This window comes from Ranitomeya imitator, chromosome 3 (genome assembly GCF_032444005.1).
Source record: "Ranitomeya imitator isolate aRanImi1 chromosome 3, aRanImi1.pri, whole genome shotgun sequence".
Lineage (NCBI taxonomy): Eukaryota > Metazoa > Chordata > Amphibia > Anura > Dendrobatidae > Ranitomeya > Ranitomeya imitator.
Genome location: NC_091284.1, coordinates 394,091,619 through 394,119,506, shown reverse-complemented (window position 1 = coordinate 394,119,506; position 27,888 = coordinate 394,091,619).

Here is a 27,888-nt window from a genome sequence, read left to right as displayed (position 1 = left end):
CAAGCAGATCTGGAGGCTCTGGGTAGCTTTTGAGAAACCGTTGAACAACTAAGTTAAGCACATGGGCCAGGCAAGGTACGTGTGTGAGCTCACCTCACCTCAGAGCCGCCAAAAGGTTCTGGCCATTTTCACACATGACCATGCCTGGCTGTAGGTTCAGTGGTGTCAGTCAAAGATCTGCTTGCTCTTTCAGAGCTGTCAACAGCTCTTCCGCATTGTGCTTGTGACTGATGTGCTAATTTTGGAGATGGAGGCTGAAGAGGAGGAGGAGGAGAAAAAGGTGCAGGTATACTTTGGGGGAAACCCTGATTGACATAGTGCCCACAATCCTTGGCATCAGGAGGACATGTTCCATCCCAAGGTCCGACTGAGTCCCGGCTTCCACTATGTTAATGCAGTGTGCCGCCAGTGAGATGTACCCTCCCTGCCCACAAGAACTTGTCCACGTGCCCGTGGTTAGGAGGTCTTTCCAGTAACGGCATTGTTGAGTGCACGGGTAATGTGGAACATATGCTTATGTAATGCCGGGATGGCAAACAGGGAGAAATAGTAGTGGTTCGGGACCGAGTACCTTGGGTCGGCCGCCGCCATCAGGTTGCAGAAAGCTTCCATCTCCACGAGCCTAAGAGGCAACATTTTGAGCGCAAGAAAATGAGCAATGTGTGAATTTTGTAGTGTGGCCTGTGGGGCATTGACTGCGTATTCCTGCTTGGGGCCCAATGACTGTAGTATGGACAACTGAAGGCTTCGTTGGGACAAGGATGTGGACGTGCTTGATGATGGTGCTAGTTGATTGTGGGCAATGACAGGTGCAGGGCGGAGGCATCTTCGCATGCAGCATGGACAGGGGATTGGCTTAAAAGCACAAGAGTGGAAGACGCAGTGGTGTCACTCGCAGACACTTTTCCTGGAGCCTAGGGTTCAGTCCACAAAGTTGGGTGCTTGGCTGCCATGTGCCTGATCATGCTGGTTGTGGTCAGGCTGGTAGTTTTGCTACCCCTGCTGATGCAGGTATAGCACATGGTGCAAATGGCCTGTTTTGGGATATCGGCAGAGTGTTTAAAAAACAACCAGACTTTTCAAGACCTAACAGTTTGACTGCCAACTTCCGTTGTGTTGGTGTTACGAGTAACGGTTTCCCACCTTCTGTCTGCAGCTGCCACGCTGCTTCTTCATGCCTGTTGGGGTGCTACGCCTCCCTCTCCCTGTGTGCTGCATGTTCTCCTGCTAGGTTTGGTCAGCTACTATATCATCCGCCACCTCATCTTCCACTTCTGCACCCTGGTCCTCCTTCTGACTTTCTGACAATTGTGTCTCATCTTCGTCCACCTCTTGTGACATGTTCCTACTGTCACCTTCGTGTGGCCATGGCTGCTCAAATATTTGAGCACCGCTACATGCGATCTCATCTTGCTCTGCTTCAAGTGGACTTGGGCGAGAGGCCCAAACCTATAAATGGAAAAGTGAAAAGCTTTTTGGAGTGTCCAAGTGTGAGATCAGTTGACTCCAGGCGCTTGGCTTGGTGGGAGGAAGGAGGATCAGGGTGAAGAATATGCGGTCTAGACTCACGACTACTCAGACTTGACCCTGTGGAAGACAGGGTGCTAGTGGTTGTGGCAAAGTGACTGAAAGCATTATCTGTTATCCAACCAACAACCTTTTAACACTGCTCTGGGTCCAATAGTGGTGTTCTGCGGTCCCCTAGTAATTCGGACAGGAAGGTCGGGAGAGAAGATGTTAGTGTTTGTTATGGCAAAATTTCAGCTTGCCCACGGCCTCGGCCTTTGCATGCACCATCACCATCACGTCCACTTCTCCATCCCTTGCAACACGCCTTGCCCATTTTAAATGGACTACAACATTTTCCACGTTCACAACAAATGGCTGAAGTGGAGCAAACTTATATGTGATCGTGTGTGGGAAAACCACAGTTTATATATCTGGACTGTAGGTAACAATTTTTTTTAGCATACTGTTGTCAATAACTAGGGTAAGACACAGCAAAAACTGTTAAATGAAGGCCTCAAATGCCACAATTTGTAGCCTACAGATAGATGAGGAGTCTGACGGAGATACACACTGTTCAATATGTCGCCTGTATTTTCTGTTTTTTAAAGCAAAATAGTGTATAGAACTAGGGTAACAAACAGCAAAAACAGTTGAATGTAGGCCTCAAATTCAACAATTGTAGTCCACAGATAGACAAGCCATCTTACGGACATACCACATTAAGAACCAAATAGAAACAGCACTACAAGAACCAAATAAAATGGAATAAATCTTTATTAAAGTACAAATACCAAGACAATAGTAAAACAGTCAAAAAAAGGGGGGAAAAACAGGATAAGACAATGATCACCAAAAGGTGGCAGTTTGGTATCAACAGGTAGTTACTGTATCAAAGACTACTATGATGATGTAATATATACAGTATAATGCAACATATCATAACACCACAGCCTAAGATAGTGCATTGGTGCATAAATGGTTAAATAGCATCAATGCAACATATATAACACCTAAACATGCACAGCAAGACCGGTAGTGATATGAGCAGGAAAGTAAATCACCCAAAAATTAGTCAGTCATATTACCTGGAGGGGAGACCACACTGCCACGAGCCCCAACGCGCATTTCGGCGCGATGCCTTCTTCCGGGGCCCCCGGAAGAAGTCATCGCGCCGAAACGCGCGTTGGGGCTCGTGGCAGTGTGGTTTCCCCTCCAGGTAATATGACTGACTAATTGCATTACACATGCATTGTGTTGCATTACACAGTATATATGACATCATCATAGTAGTCTTTGATACAGTAACTACCTGTTGATACCACACTGCCACCTTTTGGTGATCATTGTCTTATCCTGTTTTCCCCCCTTTTTTTGACTGTTTTACTATTGTCTTGGTATTTGTACTTTAATAAAGATTTATTCCATTTTATTTGGTTCTTGTATTGCTGTTTCTCTTTGGTTCTTATGTTTACTTGCTGTTGCACTGAACCGTAGATACATATCCACGCACCCTTGGTACTTCTGGTTTGTGGTGCATGTATGGTCTGGCATATATGTTTTGGACATACCACATTGTTCAATATATTGCCTTTTTGAACACAAAATAGTGTATAGAACTAGGGTAACACACAATAAGTAAAAACAGTTGAATGTATGTCTCAAATGCCACAATTTGTAGGCCACAGATAGATGAGGACTATGATGGAGATACCACACTGTTCAATATGTGGCCTGTATTATTTTTTTTAGCCAAAATAGTGTATAGAACTAGAGTAACAGACAGCCAAAACAGTTGAATGGAGGTCTCAAATACCAAAATTTGTAGGCCACAGATTGATGAGGACTGTGATGGAGATACCACACTGTTCAACATGTGGCCTGTCTTTTTTGTTTTTTTAATGCAAAATAGTGTATAGAACTAAGGTAACACACAGAAAAAAACAGTTGAATGTAGGCCTCAAATGCTAACATTTGTAGGCCACAGATTGAGGAGGACTATGGTGTCAAGAAATTGTATAAGACACTCCCAAAAAATTTTACAGTACCACAAAAATGGCAGAATTTTTTGCGCACACAGATGTGATGGCTGGGACGGGGAAACCCTTTTAAAATAGGTGGATTTTTATACTGTACTATGAAAAGGATCTGGCTGAGAAAAAAGGGGCTCTGGATTGCTTTGGAATAAATAATCAGGATTAAGATGCAAAAAAAAATATTCTTGGCCACAGATACATGGGGCTATGCATATACGTTCAGTATATGTAATAGGCGGCAGCAGCAGCAGACAGTAATGGAATGGACCCTCTTGATGTATGCAATTAAGTATGCCACATACATTGCCTGCCTGCTACTGATATCTATATACTCCCTGCCTACTGAGCGCTGCAATCTATATACTCCGTAATTAGTCCTTAGAAGGACTATAGATTAAGCTGGATTTGTGTATTCTAATATGGCATACCAAACTAACTTATAAACCCCGAAATTTTACCCTATCTCACCAGCAAATCTCCCTAGACTGTCTGATTATGGACGTGACTGTGCTAAGCAGGGTGGCGCCAGGTCTGATATATATTTGATGATGCTATGCGGCCAGCCAGTCACTGTAATGTCACAACCAACATGACTGCAGCATTACAGTGCGTGGCAGACAATCCCTGTATCTTGATTGGCGCTCTAAAGAGCGCCAAACATGCAAAGCAGGGACCCGAGCTCCCAACAAATAATCCCAGAAATGCTCAGCGCTCGCCCAGCACCACGAGTACAGCGATGCTCAGGTGAGAAACTAGCATTGCTGAAATGCTCGCTCATCACTACTAGCTACGCTATATCAAGAATATCTGTTATAGGATCAGCATTCACAATGTTCATAAATATGACTATCCAAAATATTATCAAACACCTATAAATATCCCTAATATACAGCCATGAAGGAAACATATAATATCACCAAAAAACCAACCTTCACACAACAGCCATAAGGTAAAAAACTACAAATAATCTTTATTAAATACAATGCATATAAAAACACAGTATGACAGGTAGCATACCCAAAGCACAGAACAAAAGGTGGGAAACCCAGAGCTAAAACGTATCATGAATCACATCCCAAATGTAAACAGTATAATGTAACAAAGTGCCAAATGTGCAGTTGATCAAATACATACATACACACAGTATAAGTATACAAGGCAGGTAGTAACCAATATATTTACCAGATGGAGCGCTCCTGGGGACCCACCACACCCGACGCGCGTTTCGCACCGAAATGCATTTTGGTGCGAAACGCGCGTCGGGTGTGGTGGGTCCCCAGGAGCGCTCCATCTGGTAAATATATTGGTTACTACCTGCCTTGTATACTTATACTGTGTGTATGTATGTATTTGATCAACTGCACATTTGGCACTTTGTTACATTATACTGTTTACATTTGGGATGTGATTCATGATACGTTTTAGCTCTGGGTTTCCCACCTTTTGTTCTGTGCTTTGGGTATGCTACCTGTCATACTGTGTTTTTATATGCATTGTATTTAATAAAGATTATTTGTAGTTTTTTACCTTATGGCTGTTGTGTGAAGGTTGGTTTTTTGGTGATATCCAAAATATTATGCAGCAATAGTAAACACGGCAATCAAGGCTTCTTGGTGGTGCACAAGTTAGGTATCCAACCCGTCAAATATAAGCAAAAAAATACTTGGCACTCAGGAGATCTTATTTGCAAGGTAAAAGATTCATTTTATTCGGCGCATCCAGTTCAAAATTTAAATGTTTTCGGTCTAATCACAGGACCTTCATCAGAAACAGTTTTGAATACTGGAGACCACAAAATGTGTGTATGGACCCACACAAGAGTCAGCATCAGATGGAGACCGGGAGAGAATAGCGTCTGGAGTGGTGTGAAGGTAAAGGGAAAGCGCTGCAAAGAGGCGAGATGCTCGCGAAGGAAGAAGCGCTGGGACCTTAGAAGACACCAGCGCCGTGACGCAAGAGCCGTGCTGCTCCCGAGACTGCAAAGCAAACAGCCTCTACTGCGCACGCGCTGCCACAATAAGCTGGTGACAAATGTATTCCCCATAGAACAAATGTGCTGAGCAACATAAGCGCGCAAGTGACGCCGGCTTATGCCGATGCGAATGGGAGAAGCAAGGAAGGAATACAATAAGGCCCGTGACATACATGTAGGATACCAAGGAAGATGGATCCTGGGGTATAGAGCCCATAGAGATAATAATAAACCCACCATCAGTGAGCCGGATTAAAAAAAAAAAAAGCTCACAGAAAAGTATATGTTTGAGTGGGGGAACAAAGGATAATAGTTTGTTCTATGGGGAATATATTTGTCACCGGCTTATTGTGGCGGCGCGTGCGCAGTAGAGGCTGTTTGCTTCGCTGCCTGCACTCTCTCCCTATGTGCGTGGCTGTGCTTCGCTTGCGCGATCATGCTTGCTGGCTCCCCTGCTCTTGCAGCTGGGGGACGGACCTTGTTATGATTCATCCTTTCCGCATGCGCATTGAATCATGCGCTGCACTTCCACCCTAGCTGGATCCACGCTCACCAGATCTCCATCAGGTCAGTCACACTTTAGCTATTTATACAGGTTTCAGCCCTCAAACTACAACTTCCCCTGACGAAGCCCTATTTGGGGGGCGGTACGCGTGGGGCCGTGTCTCTTGGTCCTTGTTGGCTTGCACACGAGGACGTTGTTCCCTTTCATTCTATGTGGGTAATGTTACAGCTCTTTGGTTCTATTATGGGCATACACTTGGGCTAGGTTATAAACCGTGCCGGTGTTTTTTCCGCAGTTGTGGAGTTTTCTCCATATTTTTCTACCGATAATACCCAGGTGGTTTGTTTTTGGACACTATTACTAGGGCAATTTCCACCTTCCCTGTGCATATTTACCTTCATCGGGGTTCTGTGCATTTTACAGGGGTCTGGGTCTAGCCTATTTTGTCCACAGTCCCATGACCCAGAGGGTATGTTCCTTATTATATACATATGTGTGCAGGCTTATCAATGTGTATTTGTATACTATATGTAATATTTGTATATGGACCAAGTTTCTTCATGTGCTATTGTTTTTAATTATGTTTTAATGTTTTTTTGATGTTGTGGTTTGTTAATAAATTTCCTGTCTTTATATTTTGGTTATTGTCATCTTATATGTTCGTGATGTGCATTTATATAAGTGGCTGCTTTTTTCTTCTTTTTTTGAGTTACATTGCATTGGCCGCTTTTCTTGCACCCCGATTGGAATCTATTATCATATAGTATAGTAGTGCGCTCTGTGTATTTTGTTTGCCGATATTTTGAAAGAGTGCAGTAGTCCATTTAAAACAGGCAAGACAAGGGGCAAGGGATGGGGAAGTGGACGTGATGCTGATGGTGCATGCAGAGGATGAGACACAATTGCCAGAAAGTCAGGAGGAGGAGCAGGGTGCGGATGTGGAAGACGAGGTGGTGGATGACATAGTGACTGACCCAACCTGGCAGGAGGACATGCAGAGTAAGGACAGTAGCACACATGGGGAAGTAGGCATACCACCCCAACAGGCAGGAAGAAGCAGTGTGGTGGCCACAGAAAAAAATAACGTGCATCCATTCCCCGTAACACCAACATGAGGGAAGTTGCCATTCCAACTGTTTGATCTTCTCGAGTCTGGTTATTTTTTAAAGACTCTGCCGATAACCCTAAACAGGCCAAGTGCGGCACCTGCCATGCCCGCATCAGCAGGGGTAGCAAAACTACCAGCCTGACCACCACCAGCATGATCGGGCACATGGCAGCAAAGCACCCGACTTTGTGGGCTTAACCCGAGGCATCAGGAACACTGTCTGCAGGTGACACCACTGCTTCTTCCACTGTTTTGCGCAGAAGCCAATCCCCAGTCCACCATGCATGTGAATATGCCTCTAGCCCTGCACCTGTTGTTGCCCACAGTCAAGCAGCACCATCATCAAGCCCGTCCACATCCTTGTCCCAGCACAGCCTTCAGTTGTATATACCCCAGTCATTGGAATGCAAGAGGAAATATCTAGCCAACGCCCCACAGGCCACAGTCCTAAATTCTAACATTTCTCTTCTGCTTGTCCTCAAAATGTTGCCTTTTTGGCTCGTTGAGACTGAAGCTTTCTGCAACCTGATGACGGCGGCCGTGCCAAGGTACTCAGTCCTCAGTCGCCACTATTTCTCCTGGTTTGCCGTATCGGCATTACACCAACATGTGTCCCACAACACAACCCGTGCCCTCAACAATGCTGTTACTGGGAAAGTCTACGTAACCACAGACACGTGTAAAAGTGCTTGTGGCCAGGGACGGTACATCTCACTTATGGCACACTGAGTTAACATAGTGGAAGCCGGGACCCGGTCAGACCTTGGGATGGAACACATCCACCTCATGCTGAAGATTGTGGGCCCTAGGTCAATCAGGGTTGCCCCCACAGTCTACATATCCTGCACCTCCTCCTCTGCAGCCTCCATCTCTGAAATCAACACATCAGTTAGAAGCTGGAAGCACTGCAGCACTGCCTCAGCCAAGCGGCAACAGGCTGTGCTGAAGCTAATCTGCATAAGTGACAAACCGCACAATGCAGAAGATTTGTGGACAGCGCTGAAAGAGCAGTCAAATATTTGGATGACACTGCTCAACCTACAGCCAGGCATGGTGGTGTGTGACAATGGCCGAAACCTGGTGGCGGCTCTGAAGTAAGGTGAGCTCACACACGTATCTTCCCTGGCCCATGTGCTTAACCTCATGGTTCAATATTTTCTGAAAAGCTACTCAGAGCTGCCAGATCTGCTAGTGAAAGTGTGCCGTCTGTCTGTCCATTTTAGAAAGTCAGCTACAGCTTCAGACACCTGTTGTGAATTCTGTTGTCAAGCTCCCTCCTGTGGTCATGAATGGTAATTCGGCTGGTTCTGTCCATGGGCGTCCTCTGGTGGTTGTGAGTGGGGCTGCGGCTTCTGAGTTTCCTTCCACAGGTGACGAGGTTAATTCGTTAGCTGTCTGCTCTATTTAACTCCACTGAGATCATTGCTCCACGCCACCTGTCAATGTTCCAGTATTGGTTTAGTTCGCTCCTGGATCGTTCTTGTGACCTGTCTTCCCAGCAGAAGCTAAGTTCCTGCTTGTTTTTCTCTTGTTTGCTATTTTTCTGTCCAGCTTGCTATTCTGATTTTTGTCTTGCTTGCTGGAAGCTCTGGGACGCAGAGGGAGCGCCTCCGCACCGTGAGTCGGTGCGGAGGGTCTTTTTGCGCCCTCTGCATGGTCTTTTTGTAGTTTTTGTGCTGACCGCAAAGTTACCTTTCCTATCCTCTGTCTGTTCAGTAAGTCGGGCCTCTCTTTGCTATATCTATTTCATCTCTGTGTTTGTAATTTTCATCTTAACTCACAGTCATTATATGTGGGGGGCTGCCTTTTCCTTTGGGGATTTTCTCTGAGGCAAGGTAGGCTTTATTTTTCTATCTTTAGGGCTAGCTAGTTTCTTAGGCTGTGACGAGTTGCATAGGGAGCGTTAGGAGCAATCCACGGCTATTTCTAGTGTGTGTGATAGGATTAGGGATTGCGGTCAGCAGAGTTCCCACGTCCCAGAGCTTGTCCTGTATTATTAGTAACTATCAGGTCATTCCGTGTGCTCTTAACCACCAGGTCCATTATTATCCTAACCACCAGGTCATAACAGACACGCTTGCCGTGCTTCAACAGCGTTTGCAGTTTCCAGCTCACCGACTGGTGTGTGATGTCCCCACGCATTGGATCTCTACACTGCATGTGTTGGAAAGGATTTGTGAGCAGAAGAGGGCAGTTTGATGACCACCAACATCAACAAGGCCTTCAATATTCAGTTCAGACTCCACACAGAAAACCTCAGCAGTGGACATGGATGTCAGTCATATGTACCATCCTCCAAAACTTTGAGGACTGCACCAAGATGGTGAGCGGTGATGACACCATAATTAGCATCACCATCCCACTTCTCTGCATTCTGAAAACCTCTCTGCTCACAATTAAAGAGGATGCATTGCAGGCAGAGCACAAGGACATGGATCAAGGAACCTTACAAGGGGATTCCACTCAACCCAGCCTCATATCTTCCCAATGTGGATTGGTAGGCAATGAGGAGGAGGAGGAGGAAGACCAGGAGCTACTTTAATGCGCTATTGATGGTACTACAAGCACAGCTGTCATACCATCTGTTCAGCGGGGATGGCCAGGAAACAGGGAGGAGGATGAGGAGGACAGCATGGTCAGTTGTCCTGTTGGTGAGGACACCGAAGTCTTGCCTGTTAGCATTCTGGCATGCATGGCTGACTTTATGTTGCACTGCGTTTCAAGTGACCCTCGCATTATAAAAATTTTTGGTGACAATCATTACTGGTTGGTGACACTTCTAGAACCACGCTAAAAGGAGAGCTTTCAATCTCTTCTGCCAGAGGCAGAGAGGTGTACTGAAATGTTGCAGTACCAGAGGGCACTTGTAGCGGATAGAGTTGAGCGACCTTGACCTTTTTAGAGTCGAGCCGGGTTTCGCGAAACCCGACTATCTCAAAAGTCGGGTCGAGTGAAATCGGCCGATTATGACGTAAAGTCGGGATCGACCGAAACACGAAACCCAATGCAAGTCAATGGGGCAGCATAGTCGGCAGTGAGTGGGGGCCAGGAAAACACCTAGAGTGCCCATTTTAATGTCAAAACCATCCATTCTTCTTAATGAAGCTTGTCAAGCGCAATTTACCTTATAATAATTGGAAGGCATTTGAAATTGGGGGTCATTTGGCTAACGTTGTGGTGGGTAGGGCTGGTTCAAGTAATTAGTGGGCCCAGGAAATCTGGACCACGTCACGGCAGTGGAGCAGGGAGAGGTAAGTATTTCAACTTTGCAAGTGCTGTGAACCTGAGCAAGCAGGGGGGGCCCACTCGTTGGCATTGGCACTGGCACAGGGCCCCTCAAAGTACACCGGTGTGTTTGCACGGCGGGGGTGCCTCCCACCGGCAGCAACACTTTTGCGTACTATGAGAGGCCCTGTGCCAGTGACGTCGCCAACTAGTATTCCTCCCCCCACCTGATGAAGGAACCTGCACTTTCATCTGCACCTTCCTCTTTGTCCCCGTGTAAGGTGGTATGGTATGCGGGAAGAGCAACCTGACTTTCAGCAGGGTCACAATGTTGTTGTGTAGCGTGCACTGGGAATGTTGCGTTATGGGTCAATGTACCAGCAGACTCATCTATCACTGGCTGGGCAATGGGCAGGATGAGGAGGAAACACAGATATAGGCCCAAAGAATAAAGTTGGCTAAATGCAGTTCAAAATTGGTAACACAGGAATAACCAGGGGGCATTGCAGTGGAGGACAACTGGAATGAGAGGCTGACACAGAGAGTAGGCCCAAATCAGTAAGTAGTCGAAATGCAGTTCAAAATTGGCAACCGTAGTAAACAGGCGGCACAGCTTTGTTCAGTGGAGGAGAACAGCAAGGAGTGGCAGACACCGATAGTAGGCCCCAACCCAACTAGTAGGCCAAATGCAGTCTAACATTAAATACTACTTAACGAGCGCCTGAAAACGGAATTTCAGGACAGGAAACCAGGAGAACAGCAAGGAGCGGCAGACACTGTTAGTAGGCCCCAAACCAACTAGTACGCCAAATGCAGTTGTTCCATTTAACCACAATTTAACGAGAGCCTGAAGATAGAAGCTCAGGAAAGGCAACCTGGAGAACACCTTGGAGTGGAACACACCATCTCTCTCCACCCCATACCCATTTTGTAGGCCTAATGCAGTGTAGTTTTCTACAACTACTAAACGAGAGTCGGAAGACCGAAGCAATGGCAAGGAAACCTGGGGAACACCTTGGAGTGTAACACACCATCTCTCTCCACCCGATACCCATTTTGTAGGCCTAATGCAGTGTAGTTTTCTACAACTACTAAACGAGAGTTGGAAGATCGAAGCAATGGCGAGGAAACCTGGAGAACACCTTGGAGTGTAACACACTATCTCTCTCCACCCCATAGCCAATTTGGAGGCCTAATGCAGCGTAGTTTCCAACAACTACTAAACGAGAGCATTAAGATCGAAGCTCTGGAAAGGCAACCTGGAGAACACCTTGGAGTGTAACACACCATCTCTCTCCACCCGATACCCATTTTGTAGGCCTAATGCAGTGTAGTTTTCTACAACTACTGAACGAGAGTCGGAAGACCGAAGCAATGGCAAGGAAACCTGGGGAACACCTTGGAGTGTAACACACCATCTCTCTCCACCCGATACCCATTTTGTAGGCCTAATGCAGTGTAGTTTTCTACAACTACTAAACGAGAGTCGGAAGACCGAAGCAATGGCAAGGAAACCTGGGGAACACCTTGGAGTGTAACACTCCATCTCTCTCCACCCGATACCCAATTTGTAGGCCTAATGCAGTGTAGTTTTCTACAACTACTAAACGAGAGTCGGAAGACCGAAGCAATGGCAAGGAAACCTGGGGAACACCTTGGAGTGTAACACACCATCTCTCTCCACCCGATACCCATTTTGTAGGCCTAATGCAGTGTAGTTTTCTACAACTACTAAACGAGAGTCGGAAGACCGAAGCAATGGCAAGGAAACCTGGGGAACACCTTGGAGTGTAACACACCATCTCTCTGCACCCGATACCCAATTTGTAGGCCTAATGCAGTGTAGTTTTCTACAACTACTAAACGAGAGTCGGAAGACCGAAGCAATGGCAAGGAAACCTGGGAAACACCTTGGAGTGTAACACACCATCTCTCTCCACCCGATACCCATTTTGTAGGCCTAATGCAGTGTAGTTTTCTACAACTACTAAACGAGAGTCGGAAGACCGAAGCAATGGCAAGGAAACCTGGGGAACACCTTGGAGTGTAACACACCATCTCTCTCCACCCGATACCCAATTTGTAGGCCTAATGCAGTGTAGTTTTCTACAACTACTAAACGAGAGTCGGAAGACCGAAGCAATGGCAAGGAAACCTGGGGAACACCTTGGAGTGTAACACACCATCTCTCTCCATCCGATACCCATTTTTTAGGCCTAATGCAGTGTAGTTTTCTACAACTACTAAACGAGAGTCGGAAGACTGAAGCAATGGAGAGGAAACCTGGGGAACACCTTGGAGTGTAACACACCATCTCTCTCCATCCGATACCCATTTTTTAGGCCTAATGCAGTGTAGTTTTCTACAACTACTAAACGAGAGTCGGAAGACTGAAGCAATGGCAAGGAAACCTGGGGAACACCTTGGAGTGTAACACACCATCTCTCTCCACCCGATACCCATTTTGTAGGCCTAATGCAGTGTAGTTTTCTACAACTACTAAACGAGAGTCGGAAGACCGAAGCAATGGCAAGGAAACCTGGGGAACACCATGGAGTGTAACACACCATCTCTCTCCACCCGATACCCATTTTGTAGGCCTAATGCAGTGTAGTTTTCTACAACTACTAAACGAGAGTCGGAAGACCGAAGCAATGGCAAGGAAACCTGGGGAACACCTTGGAGTGTAACACACCATCTCTCTCCACCCGATACCCATTTTGTAGGCCTAATGCAGTGTAGTTTTCTACAACTACTAAACGAGAGTCGGAAGACCGAAGCAATGGCAAGGAAACCTGGGGAACACCTTGGAGTGTAACACACCATCTCTCTCCACCCCATACCCAATTTGTAGGCCTAATGCAGCCTACTTTCCGACAACTACTAAACGAGAGCATGAAGATCGAAGCTCAGGAAAGGCAACCTGGGGAACACCTTGGAGTGTAACACACCCTCTCTCTACACCACGGAAGGGCTGATTCTTAGGAAGGAAGGCTGTCGGAAAGAAGCAGGGCGCGTCCGAGGGTGATTATATTCTTATTAGGTATATACTCACCCTCGGACGCGCCCTGCTTCTTTATTTGTAATGAATGTTTATTTGCAATGTGGTTTTGACTTACTCTATTTTTTTGGTAAATAATGATTTTATTATTTTCATTGTTTTGCATCTTCTTGGCAATAATATAAAGAAGACGCGACAGGACAACACTCGGTGGATGCCATATCTGTGTTTTAAATTGAAAAAAACTTTCAGTTAACTACTTGCAGGAGAAAGTTATTGTAGCTGGTGGCCATTTTTACTACTGTACCAGATTTTTGTTGTATGTGTTTGTTTTTAATGTTAAAATGTCTGCATTTGATATCTCTCCAGTATTTTCTTTTTTAAAGCAAAATACTTATTTTTATATTTTCTGATGGTGGTTCAAGGGGTACACGGGCAGCAGTAGACAGGTCAGTGGAGGCCTAGTGGAAGGAGGGACCGCAGACAGGTTTTGAAGGCCTAACATAATAAATTGGGCTGGCTGTAGGCAATTTAAAATTGGTTCCAGGGGAACACGGGCAGCAGTGGCCTGGTCAGTGTAGTAGTAGTGGAAAGAACGGGCCGCAGACAGGCTTCGAAGGCCTAACATAACAAAAATTGGGATGTAGGCAATTTACAATTGGTTCCAGGGGAACACGGACAGCAGTAGACAGGTCAGTGGAGGCCTAGTGGAAGGAGGGACCGCAGACAGGCTTCGAAGCCCTAACATAATAAATTGGGCTGGCTGTAGGCAATTTAAAATTGGTTCCAGGGGAACACGGGCAGCAGTAGACAGGTCAGTGGAGGCCTAGTGGAAGGAGGGACCGCAGACAGGCTTCGAAGCCCTAACATAATAAATTGGGCTGGCTGTAGGCAATTTAAAATTGGTTCCAGGGGAACACGGGCGGCAGTAGACAGGTCAGTGGAGGCCTAGTGGAAGGAGGGACCGCAGACAGGCTTTGAAGGCCTAACATAATAAATTGGGCTGGCTGTAGGCAATTTAAAATTGGTTCCAGGGGAACACGGGCAGCAGTGGCCTGGTCAGTGTAGTAGTAGTGGAAAGAACGGGCCGCAGACAGGCTTCGAAGGCCTAACATAACAAAAATTGGGATGTAGGCAATTTACAATTGGTTCCAGGGGAACACGGACAGCAGTAGACAGGTCAATGGAGGCCTAGTGGAAGGAGGGACCGCAGACAGGCTTCGAAGCCCTAACATAATAAATTGGGCTGGCTGTAGGCAATTTAAAATTGGTTCCAGGGGAACCCGGGCAGCAGTAGACAGGTCAGTGGAGGCCTAGTGGAAGGAGGGACCGCAGACAGGCTTCGAAGCCCTAACATAATAAATTGGGCTGGCTGTAGGCAATTTAAAATTGGTTCCAGGGGAACACGGGCGGCAGTAGACAGGTCAGTGGAGGCCTAGTGGAAGGAGGGACCGCAGACAGGCTTCGAAGCCCTAACATAATAAATTGGGCTGGCTGTAGGCAATTTAAAATTGGTTCCAGGGGAACACGGGCAGCAGTAGACAGGTCAGTGGAGGCCTAGTGGAAGGAGGGACTGCAGACAGGCTTCGAAGCCCTAACATAATAAATTGGGCTGGCTGTAGGCAATTTAAAATTGGTTCCAGGGGAACACGGGCGGCAGTAGACAGGTCAGTGGAGGCCTAGTGGAAGGAGGGACCGCAGACAGGCTTTGAAGGCCTAACATAATAAATTGGGCTGGCTGTAGGCAATTTAAAATTGGTTCCAGGGGAACACGGGCAGCAGTGGCCTGGTCAGTGTAGTAGTAGTGGAAAGAACGGGCCGCAGACAGGCTTCGAAGGCCTAACATAACAAAAATTGGGATGTAGGCAATTTACAATTGGTTCCAGGGGAACACGGACAGCAGTAGACAGGTCAGTGGAGGCCTAGTGGAAGGAGGGACCGCAGACAGGCTTCGAAGCCCTAACATAATAAATTGGGCCGGCTGTAGGCAATTTAAAATTGGTTCCAGGGGAACCCGGGCAGCAGTAGACTGGTCAGTGGAGGCCTAGTGGAAGGAGGGACCGCAGACAGGCTTCGAAGCCCTAACATAATAAATTGGGCTGGCTGTAGGCAATTTAAAATTGGTTCCAGGGGAACCCGGGCAGCAGTAGACAGGTCAGTGGAGGCCTAGTGGAAGGAGGGACCGCAGACAGGCTTCGAAGCCCTAACATAATAAATTGGGCTGGCTGTAGGCAATTTAAAATTGGTTCCAGGGGAACACGGGCAGCAGTAGACAGGTCAGTGGAGGCGTAGTGGAAGGAGGGACCGCAGACAGGCTTCGAAGCCCTAACATAATAAATTGGGCTGGCTGTAGGCAATTTAAAATTGGTTCCAGGGGAACCCGGGCAGCAGTAGACAGGTCAGTGGAGGCCTAGTGGAAGGAGGGACCGCAGACAGGCTTCGAAGCCCTAACATAATAAATTTGGCTGGCTGTAGGCAATTTAAAATTGGTTCCAGGGGAACACGGGCGGCAGTAGACAGGTCAGTGGAGGCCTAGTGGAAGGAGGGACCGCAGACAGGCTTCGAAGCCCTAACATAATAAATTGGGCTGGCTGTAGGCAATTTAAAATTGGTTCCAGGGGAACACGGGCAGCAGTAGACAGGTCAGTGGAGGCCTAGTGGAAGGAGGGACCGCAGACAGGCTTCGAAGCCCTAACATAATAAATTTGGCTGGCTGTAGGCAATTTAAAATTGGTTCCAGGGGAACACGGGCGGCAGTAGCCAGGTCAGTGTAGTAGTAGTGGAAAGAACGGGCCGCAGACAGGCTTCGAAGGCCTAACATAACAAAAATTGGGCTGTAGGCAATTTAAAATTGGTTCCAGGGGAACACGGGCGGCAGTAGACAGGTCAGTGGATGCCTAGTGGAAGGAGGGACCGCAGACAGGCTTCGAAGCCCTAACATAATAAATTGGGCTGGCTGTAGGCAATTTAAAATTGGTTCCAGGGGAACACGGGCAGCAGTAGACAGGTCAGTGGAGGCCTAGTGGAAGGAGTGACCGCAGACAGGCTTCGAAGGCCTAACATAAGAAAAATGTCAATACAATGGTATTGACAGTGCCAGGCATTGAAGGATGTCAGCGCATAGACTAAACATTGGTGGAGCTGTGAGAGAAAATTTTGCAAGTGGTAGAGCACTGTTTGACCTGGGGGGGTCACTGTCTTGTGGCCGGCGGTACAGGCCCAGGGCCCCTCATATTACAACGGTGTGTCTGACGTTGGGTGCGCACCACCACCGCCAGACACTTTATTGTACTATGAGGGACCTAGTGGCAGTGCCGTCGACCAAAAGCGGGCACACCCACCTCTTCAGACAAACAGTACTCTCACGGGTGCTGGCGCCAAGTGGCGATACCACGGCCCCGTGTGGGGACTTTGGCCATTTAGGGAGGTGTTAACATGTCGGATGCTGGACAATCAGGTGCTGCAAATTACGAGATTGGAAAAGTCGTTCAGAATAGTCCACAGGCAAGACCTTTACATAGGAAAGCTAGGTGTCAGCCGGGCAAGGTGGGGCAAAAGATTTTGAAATCCAGTTGTGGTTCATTTTAATGAAGGTTAGATCATCTACATTTTGGGTAGCCAGACGAGTCCTTTTTTCTGTTTGTATTGAACCTGCAGCACTGAATACTCTTTCTGATAGGACACTAGCTGCCGGGCAAGCAAGCTCCTGCAATGCATATTCTGCCAATTCTGGCCAGGTGTCTAATTTTGATGCCCAGTAATCAAATGGGAATGAAGGTTGAGGGAGAACGTCGATAAGGGATGAAAAATAGTTAGTAACCATACTGGACAAATGTTGTCTCCTGTCACTTTGAATTGATGCTGCAGTACCTGTTCTGTCTGCGGTCATAGCAAAATCACTCCACAACCTGGTCAGAAAACCCCTCTGGCCAACGCCACTTCTGATTTCTGCCCCTCTAACACCTCTGGTCTGCTGGCCCCTGCAGCTCGTGTTAGAACGATCACGGGCGCTGTGTGCAGGGAATGCCAGAAGCAAATGGTCAATAAGAGTTGATTGTTTGGTTGCTAATATTAGTTCCAAGTTCTCATGTGGCATTATATTTTGCAATTTGCCTTTATAGCGAGGATCAAGGAGGCAGGCCAACCAGTAATCGTCATCGTTCATCATTTTTGTTATGCGTGTGTCCCTTTTGAGGATACGTAAGGCATAATCCGCCATGTGGCCCAAAGTTCCAGTTCTCAAATCTGTGGTTGTGCTTGGTTGAGGGGCAGTTTCAGGCAAATCCACGTCACTTGTGTCCCTCCAAAAACCAGAACCCGGCCTTGCCGCGCCAACAATTTCAACTGGCCCCATCATCCTCCTCGTCCTCCTCCTCCTGTTCGCCCGCTACCTCGTCCTGTACACTGCCCTGGCCAGACAATGGCTGACTGTCATCAAGGCTTTCCTCTTCCTCAGCTGCAGACGCCTGATCCTTTATGTGCGTCAAACTTTGCATCAGCAGACGCATTAGGGGGATGCTCATGCTTATTATGGCGTTGTCTGCACTAACCAGCCATGTGCATTCCTCAAAACACTGAAGGACTTGACACATGTCTTGAATCTTCGACCACTGCACACCTGACAACTCCATGTCTGCCATCCTACTGCCTGCCCGTGTATGTGTATCCTCCCACAAAAACATAACAGCCCGCCTCTGTTCACACAGTCTCTGAAGCATGTGCAGTGTTGAGTTCCACCTTGTTGCAACGTCTATGATTAGGCGATGCTGGGGAAGGTTCAAAGAACGCTGATAGGTCTGCATACGGCTGGAGTGTACGGGCGAACGGCGGATATGTGAGCAAAGTCCACGCACTTTGAGGAGCAGGTCGGATAACCCCGGATAACTTTTCAGGAAGCACTGCACCACCAGGTTTAAGGTGTGAGCCAGGCAAGGAATGTGTTTCAGTTGGGAAAGGGAGATGGCAGCCATGAAATTCCTTCCGTTATCACTCACTACCTTGCCTGCCTCAAGAACTACAGTGCCCAGCCACGACTGCGTTTCTTTCTGCAAGAACTCGGACAGAACTTCAGCGGTGTGTCTGTTGTCGCCCAAACACTTCATAGCCAATACAGCCTGCTGACGTTTGCCAGTAGCTGCCCCATAATGGGAGACCTGGTGTGCAACAGTGGCAGCTGCGGATGGAGTGGTTGTGCAACTGCGGTCTGTGGACGAGGTCTCGCTTCTGCAGGAGGACGAGGAGGATGAGGAGGGGGTGCGAACGGCTACAGCCAACTGTTTCCTAGACCGTGGGCTAGGCAGAACTGTCCCAAACTTGCTGTCCCCTGTGGACCCTGCATCCACCACATTTACCCAGTGTGCCGTGATGGACATGTAACGTCCCTGGCCATGCCTACTGGTCCATGCATCTGTTGTCAGGTGCACCTTTGTGCTCACAGATTGCCTGAGTGCATGGACGATGCGCTCTTTAACATGCTGGTGGAGGGCTGGGATGGCTTTTCTGGAAAAAAAGTGTCGACTGGGTAGCTCGTAGCGTGGTACAGCGTAGTCCATCAGGGCTTTGAAAGCTTCGCTTTAGACTAACCGGTAGGGCATCATCTCTAACGAGATTAGTCTAGCTATGTGGGCGTTCAAACCCTGTGTACGCGGATGCGAGGCTAAGTACTTCCTTTTTCTAACCATAGTCTCATGTAGGGTGAGCTGGACTGGAGAGCTGGAGATCGTGGAACTAGCGGGGGTGCCGGTGGACATGGCAGACTGAGAGACGGTGGGAGATGGTATTGTTGCCGCCGGTGCCCTAGATGCAGTGTTTCCTACTACGAAACTGGTGATTCCCTGACCCTGACTGCTTTGGCCTGGCAAAGAAACCTGCACAGATACTGCAGGTGGTGCAGAAAATGGTGGCCCTACACTGCCGGAAGGGATGTTGCGTTGATGACTAGCTTCATTGGCCGAGGGTGCTACATCCTTAAGGGACGTTTGGTAGTTAGTCCAAGCTTGCAAATGCATGGTGGTTAAATGTCTATGCATGCAACTTGTATTGAGACTTTTCAGATTCTGCCCTCTGCTTAAGGTAGTTGAACATTTTTGACAGATGACTTTGCGCTGATCAATTGGATGTTGTTTAAAAAAATGCCAGACTGCACTCTTTCTAGCATCGGATACCTTTTCAGGCATTGCAGACTGAGCTTTAACCGGATGGCCACGCTGTCCTCCAACAGGTTTTGACTTCGCCACGCGTTTTGGGCAAGATACGGGCCCGGCAGATGGAACCTGTTGCGATGTTGATGCCTGCTGCGGCCCCTCCTCCTCCGCTTCAGAACTGCTGCCGCCTGCACCCTGTTCCCCCAATGGCTGCCAATCGGGGTCAAGAACTGGGTCATCTATTACCTCTTCTTGTAGCTCGTGTGCAACTTCGTCTGTGTCACCGTGTCGGTCGGTGGTATAGCGTTCGTGATGGGGCAACATAGTCTCATCAGGGTCTGATTCTTGATCAGCACCCTGCGAGGGCAATGTTGTGGTCTGAGTCAAAGGACCAGCATAGTAGTCTGACTATGGCTGTGCATCAGTGCACTCCATGTCAGATTCAACTTGTAATGGGCATGGACTGTTAACTGCTTCACTTTCTAAGCCAGGGACGGTATGTGTAAAGAGCTCCATGGAGTAACCCGTTGTGTCGCCTGCTGCATTCTTCTCTGTTGTTGTTTTTGCTGAAGAGGACAAGGAAGCGACTTGTCCCTGACCGTGAACATCCACTAACGACGCGCTGCTTTTACTTTTACCAGTTTCACGAGAGGAGGCAAAAGAGCTAGAGGCTGAGACAGCAAGATAAGCCAATACTTGCTCGTGCTGCTCCGGCTTTAAAAGCGGTTTTCCTACTCCCAGAAAAGGGAGCGTTCGAGGCCTTGTGTAGCCAGACGACGAACCTGGCTCCACAGCTCCAGACTTAGGTGCAATATTTTTTTCCCACGACCACCTGATGCTCCACCACTACCACTACCCTCATTACCAGCTGACAATGAACGCCGCCGGCCACAACCTCTTCCACCAGACTTCCTCATTGTTTTAAAAACGTTACCAAACTAACGGTATTTGTTGCTGTCACACAACTTACACGGTGAGCTATAACTTCAGTATGATTTAGCTACCCCTTTACAGGTGGGTGAGACCACAACGAAAATCAGGCACAATGTTACACACTCTGTTGTTGGTGGCAACAAATGAGAGAGATGCCACACACGCAGGACTGTCACTGAAGCGCAAATGTAAATATTAATCTCCCACTGATTTGTTTTGTTTTTTTTAACAGGGAGACTTTAGAAAAAAAAATAATAAAAAAAAATGATTTTTTAAGGAAGAATTTATAAACCAAATAAAATGAAATGATTGTTTCAGGGAGAATTTAGAAAACAAATAAAAAAAAATAGGCTTTCTATGGCCCACTGAGTGAGAGAGGACGCACACAGGAGTCAGGAGTGGCACACAAGCCCAGAGGCCAATATTTATCTCCCACTGATTGATTTAGTGATTTTTTCAGGTAGATTTTGGAACCCAAATCAAGCAAAACAATAAATAGGCTTTCTATGGCCCACAATTGGAGAGAGAGAGAGAGATGGCACACCCAGGAGTCAAGACTGGCACACAAGCAGAAAGGGCAATATTAATCTCCCACTGATTTGATTTTTTTTTTTTTTTCAGGGAGACTTTAGAAAAAAAAAATACAAAAAAATGAATTTTTCAGGAAGAATTTAGAAACAAAATAAAATAAAATGATTGTTTCAGGGAGAATTTAGAAAACAAATAAAAAAAAAATAGGCTTTGTAGGGCCCACTGAGTGAGAGAGGACGCACACAGGAGTCAGGAGTGGCACACAAGCCCAGAGGCCAATATTTATCTCCCACTGATTGATTTAGTGATTTTTTCAGGTAGATTTTGGAACCCAAATCAAGCAAAAAAATTAATAGGCTTTCTATGGCCCACAATTGGAGAGAGAGAGATGGCACACCCAGGAGTCAAGACTGGCACACAAGCAGAAAGGGCAATATTAATCTCCCACTGATTTGATTTTTTTTTTTTTTTTTCAGGGAGACTTTAGAAAAAAAAATACAAAAAAAATGATTTTTTCAGGAATAATTTAGAAACCAAATAAAATAAAATGATTTTTTCAGGGAGAATTTAGAAAACAAATAAAACAAAAAATAGGCTTTCTAGGGCCCACTGAGTGAGAGATGACGCACACAGGAGTCAGGAGTGGCACACAAGCCCAGAGGCCAATATTTATCTCCCACTGATTGATTTAGTGATTTTTTCAGGTAGATTTTGGAACCCAAATCAAGCAAAAAAATAAATAGGCTTTCTATGGCCCACAATTGGAGAGAGAGAGAGAGATGGCACACCCAGGAGTCAAGACTGGCACACAAGCAGAAAGGGCAATATTAATCTCCCACTGATTTGATTTTTTTTTTTTTTTTCAGGGAGACTTTAGAAAAAAAAAATACAAAAAAATGAATTTTTCAGGAAGAATTTAGAAACAAAATAAAATAAAATGATTGTTTCAGGGAGAATTTAGAAAACAAATTAAAAAAAAATAGGCTTTGTAGGGCCCACTGAGTGAGAGAGGACGCACACAGGAGTCAGGAGTGGCACACAAGCCCAGAGGCCAATATTTATCTCCCACTGATTGATTTATTGATTTTTTCAGGTAGAATTTAGAACCCAAATCAACCCAAAAAATAAATAGGCTTTCTTTGGCCCACTATTTGTGAGAGAGATGGCACGCTCAGGACTGGCACACAAGCCCAGAGGCCAATATTAATCTCCCACTGATTGATTTATTGATTTTTTCAGGTAGAATTTAGAACCCAAATCAACCCAAAAAATAAATAGGCTTTCTATGGCCCACTATTTGTGAGAGAGATGGCACGCTCAGGACTGGCACACAAGCCCAGAGGCCAATATTAATCTCCCACTTTTTTTTTTTTTTCCAGGGAAAATTTATAAACCCAATAAAAAAAATAATAAATAGGCTTTCTATGGCCCACTATCTGAGAGAGAGAGATGGCACGCTTAGGACTGGCACACAAGCCCAAAGGCCAATATTAATCTCCCACTGATTGATTTATTGATTTTTTCAGGTAGATTTTGGAACCCAAATCAAGCAAAAAAATGAATAGGCTTTCTATGGCCCACAATTGGAGAGAGAGAGATGGCACACCCAGGAGTCAAGACTGGCACACAAGCAGAAAGGGCAATATTAATCTCCCACTGATTTGATTTTTTTTTTTTTTTTCAGGGAGACTTTAGAAAAAAAAAATACAAAAAAAATGATTTTTTCAGGAATAATTTAGAAACCAAATAAAATAAAATGATTTTTTCAGGGAGAATTTAGAAAACAAATAAAACAAAAAATAGGCTTTCTAGGGCCCACTGAGTGAGAGATGACGCACACAGGAGTCAGGAGTGGCACACAAGCCCAGAGGCCAATATTTATCTCCCACTGATTGATTTAGTGATTTTTTCAGGTAGATTTTGGAACCCAAATCAAGCAAAAAAATAAATAGGCTTTCTATGGCCCACAATTGGAGAGAGAGAGAGATGGCACACCCAGGAGTCAAGACTGGCACACAAGCAGAAAGGGCAATATTAATCTCCCACTGATTTGATTTTTTTTTTTTTTTTCAGGGAGACTTTAGAAAAAAAAAAAACAAAAAAATGAATTTTTCATGAAGAATTTAGAAACAAAATAAAATAAAATGATTGTTTCAGGGAGAATTTAGAAAACAAATTAAAAAAAAATAGGCTTTGTAGGGCCCACTGAGTGAGAGAGGACGCACACAGGAGTCAGGAGTGGCACACAAGCCCAGAGGCCAATATTTATCTCCCACTGATTGATTTATTGATTTTTTCAGGTAGAATTTAGAACCCAAATCAACCCAAAAAATAAATAGGCTTTCTTTGGCCCACTATTTGTTAGAGAGATGGCACGCTCAGGACTGGCACACAAGCCCAGAGGCCAATATTAATCTCCCACTGATTGATTTATTGATTTTTTCAGGTAGAATTTAGAACCCAAATCAACCCAAAAAATAAATAGGCTTTCTATGGCCCACTATTTGTGAGAGAGATGGCACGCTCAGGACTGGCACACAAGCCCAGAGGCCAATATTAATCTCCCACTTTTTTTTTTTTTCCAGGGAAAATTTATAAACCCAATAAAAAAAATAATAAATAGGCTTTCTATGGCCCACTATCTGAGAGAGAGAGATGGCACGCTTAGGACTGGCACACAAGCCCAAAGGCCAATATTAATCTCCCACTGATTGATTTATTGATTTTTTCAGGTAGAATTTAGAACCCAAATCAAGCAAAAAAATTAATAGGCTTTCTATGGCCCACTGAGTGAGAGATGGCACACACAGGAGTGAGGAGTGGCACACAAGCACTGAGGCCAATATTTTTCTCCCACTGATTGATGTTGTGATTTTTTCAGGTAGATTTTGGAACCCAAATCAAGCAAAAAAATAAATAGGCTTTCTATGGCCCACTGAGTGAGAGATGGCACACACAGGAGTAAGGAGTGGCACACAAGCCCTGAGGCCAATATTTTTCTCCCACTGATTGATGTAGTGATTTTTTCAGGTAGATTTTAGAACCCAAATCAAGCAAAAAAATAAATAGGCTTTCTATGGCCCACTGAGTGAGAGATGACACAGACAGGGATGGCACTCTAGCAGAAATGCCAATCTTAATCTCCCACAAAAAAAAAAAAAAAAAGGAACTGTCCTTCAATTACTATCTCCCTGCAGTAATCTCAGCCAGGTATGGCAGGCAGCAATAAGGAGTGGACTGATGCACAAATTAAATAAAAAGTGTGGACAAACAAACAAGATAGCTGTGCAGAAAGGAAGGAACAAGAGGATTTGTGCTTTGAAAAAAGCAGTTGGTTTGCACAGCGGCGTACACACAGCAATGCAGCTATCAGGGAGCCTTCTAGGGCAGCCCAATGAGCTACAGCGCTGAGGAAAAAAAAAAAAATGTAGCTTCCACTATCCCTGCACACCGAAGGTGGTGTTGGGCAGTGGAAATCGCTACAGCACAAGCGGTTTGGTGGTTAATGGACCCTGCCTAACGCTATCCCTGCTTCTGACGAAGCGGCAGCAACCTCTCCCTAAGCTCAGATCAGCAGCAGTAACATGGCAGTCGGCGGGAACGCCCCTTTATAGCCCCTGTGACGCCGCGGACAGCAAGCCAATCACTGCAATGCCCTTCTCTAAGATGGTGGGGACCAGGACCTATGTCATCACGCTGCCCACACTCTGCGTTTACCTTCATTGGCTGAGAAATGGCGCTTTTCGCGTCATTGAAACGCGACTTTGGCGCGAAAGTCGCGTACCGCATGGCCGACCCCGCACAGGGGTCGGATCGGGTTTCATGAAACCCAACTTTGCCAAAAGTCGTCGACTTTTGAAAATGAACGACCCGTTTCGCTTAACCCTAGTAGCGGAATTACTTTTTTTTTTTTTATTTAAATAGATTTTTATTAACAATATAAAGAAGAACATCAGAATGCCATTTACAATGCAATATATCACATACACATTTTCTTATTTAATAAACCCCAACATTACCCCAACTACCCCCCTCCCCCCTAAGACAGCTCAATCCCAATCTTCACCCCACTGAGGCCTTCTCTGCCTCGTGCAATTTATCCTTATCCAGGTCTTAAGAAACTCGACGTCTATACTCCTCAATCCAATTCAAGCCAAGGAGACCACATCTTATTAAACATTTCTATTTTCCCCCTTTTTTTGTACACCCCCTTTTCCAATTTTAGACCATGTTGAACATATTGGAGAAATTCCCTTCTCGCAGGTGGTTCCGCATTTATCCAATTTCGTGCTATTACTTTCCTGGCCATGTATAGTAGCCTAGCGATTGCAATCTTCCAAGTATTGTCAACTCCAATTTCTTCCACATATCCCAGCACGCATACTATCGGATCTCTAAGAACTCTACACTTATACGCTACTTCAACCCGGCTCAAAACCACCACCCAAAAAGCAGCCAGCCTAGGACACGTCCACATCATGTGATATATTCCTGCATTCTCACTCGCACACCTCGGGCACTCAGAATTGGCACGCAATCCCGCTTTGTATAGCACTTCTGGAGATTTATATACTCTATGCAGAATATATAGCTGCGAGAGTCTATATGGTTCACTCAAGGATAGTCGCGGAACCCACTCCATCACCGATTCCCAGGTTTCATTCTCCATCGGCCCCACATCCCTCTCCCACTTAGCTCTCGCCTTTATAGGGAAATCTAGCAAAAACGTGTGCATAAGGTCCTTATACAGAGTGGAAATAACTCCCCTTGTAGTCCCGTCACCACACACATACTCCATCACTATATCATCTTGAACACTGATATCAACCTTTTTATTCTGAGCTCTAATGTAGCGGAATTACTTAACGTCAGAGTTTGTTGTACAACCAAGGAGTCCAAGCGAGAGAGACAGAAGTACACTCCAGCTCAGGCAGGGGAACAATGGCAAAGTTCTGGGACAGTTTTCTCAGACCTTCCCATCATACCGGCTCAGAGGCAAGGGGTGCTGTCACAAGAAGGGCAATGTTTGGGAAGGTGCAGAGAGAGTACCTTGCAGATTGTACAAACATTCTCTGTGATTCCTCTGTGCCTTTTAATTATTGGGTATCCAAGCTGGACACGTGGCATGAACTGGCTCTCTATGCCTTGGATGTCCTAGCCTACCCTGCCGCTGGTGTTTTGTCAGAGTGGGGTTTTAGTGCCACTGGTGGAATTAAAACTGATAAGCGCATCAGCCTGTCAACTAAAAATGCTGACAGGCTGACTTTTATAAAAATGAACAAGGGCTGGAATGGGCAAGACTTCTGTTCACCACCAAGTGAAAACAACGAAACATAACCTCTAATGCATTGTTTTTTGGGGAGGTGTATACGCAAGCACCTCTTCACAACCACACATGGGTATACACTTCCAGATTTGGTCAGTTTGTTGTTAGCCTCCTCCTTATCCTCATCAACCACAACCAGTAGAACACCAGGGTGAATGGTTTCCGTGATGCCCAAGTCACAATTTTTTTGTGCAAGGCTGTTTTTATGATGCCCTTTACTAATTGGAAACCAAAACAAATGTTACTCCCACAGGGGGAAATGTCATAAAAATGAGATGTATGTCTATTATTCCCATTTATTCTTATATTTTCCATTTTACCAATCTCTGAACAGTCATCAAATGAGGTAGTGTATACCTCTACAATAGAAAATTATTCAAAGACTTTTATATTGTACTTTTATTTATAGCCCTGTCTCTGAGCTGTTGTTAGGGGCAAACATATCTCATTGGACATATTCTGGATTCAAATCTGTGAACCTGTTTTCGCCCATCCCTTTTGTTCTTTACTTTCAGGCGTCACATTCTTTATTTATTTGTTTGATTTCATTGTGATTCATCTTTTTGTCTCCTCATTCTCCACCACTAGATCACCAGGCTTAATGTCTTCTGTGCCGCTACAGGCAGTCCGTGTTTTTGCAAGGGTGTCTATTGTTGTGAATTCTGTTGTCGGGCTCCCTCCTGTGGTCATGAATGGTACTTCGGCTGGTTCTGTCCATGGACTTCCTCTGGTGGGTGTTTCTGAGTTTCACAGGTGACGAGGTTAATTCGTTAGTTGCTGCTCTATTTAACTCCACTTAGATCTTTGCTCCATGCCACCTGTCAATGTTCCAGTATTGGTCTAGTTCACTCCTGGATGGTTCTTGTGACCTGTCTTCCCATCAGAAGCTAAGTTCCAGCTTGTATTTCTTTGGTTTGCTATTTTTCTGTCCAGCTTGCTATTTAATTTGTTGTCTTGCTTGCTGGAAGCTCTGGGACGCAGAGGGAGCGGAGGGTCTTTTTGCGCCCTCTGCGTGGTCTTTTTGTAGGTTTTTGTGCTGACCGCAAAGTAACCTTTCCTATCCTCGGTCTGTTCAGTAAGTCGGGCCTCACTTTGCTAAATCTATTTCATCTCTGTGTTTGTATTTTCATCTTTACTCACAGTCATTATATGTGGGGGGCTGCCTTTTCCTTGGGGAATTTCTCTGAGGCAAGGTAGGCTTTATTTTTCTATCTTCAGGGCTAGCTAGTTTCTTAGGCTGTGCCGAGTTGCATAGGGAGCGTTAGGCGCAATCCACGGCTATTTCTAGTGTGTTTGATAGGTTTAGGGATTGCGGTCAGCAGAGTTCCCACGTCCCAGAGCTCGTCCTTATTATCAGTAACTATCAGGTCTTTCCGTGTGCTCTTAACCACCAGGTCCATTATTGTCCTGACCACCAGGTCATAACAGTACAGGTGGCCCAAAGTACTAATGCATCTCAATAGAGGGATAAGAGAAGTTCGGAGACCATTTTTTTTTCTTTGCAGTGTGCTTTGTCTCTATTTTCCCCTTTACCTCTGGGTGGTTCAGGACACTGGTGTAAACATGGACATTCAAGGTCTATCCTCTTGGATGGATAATCTC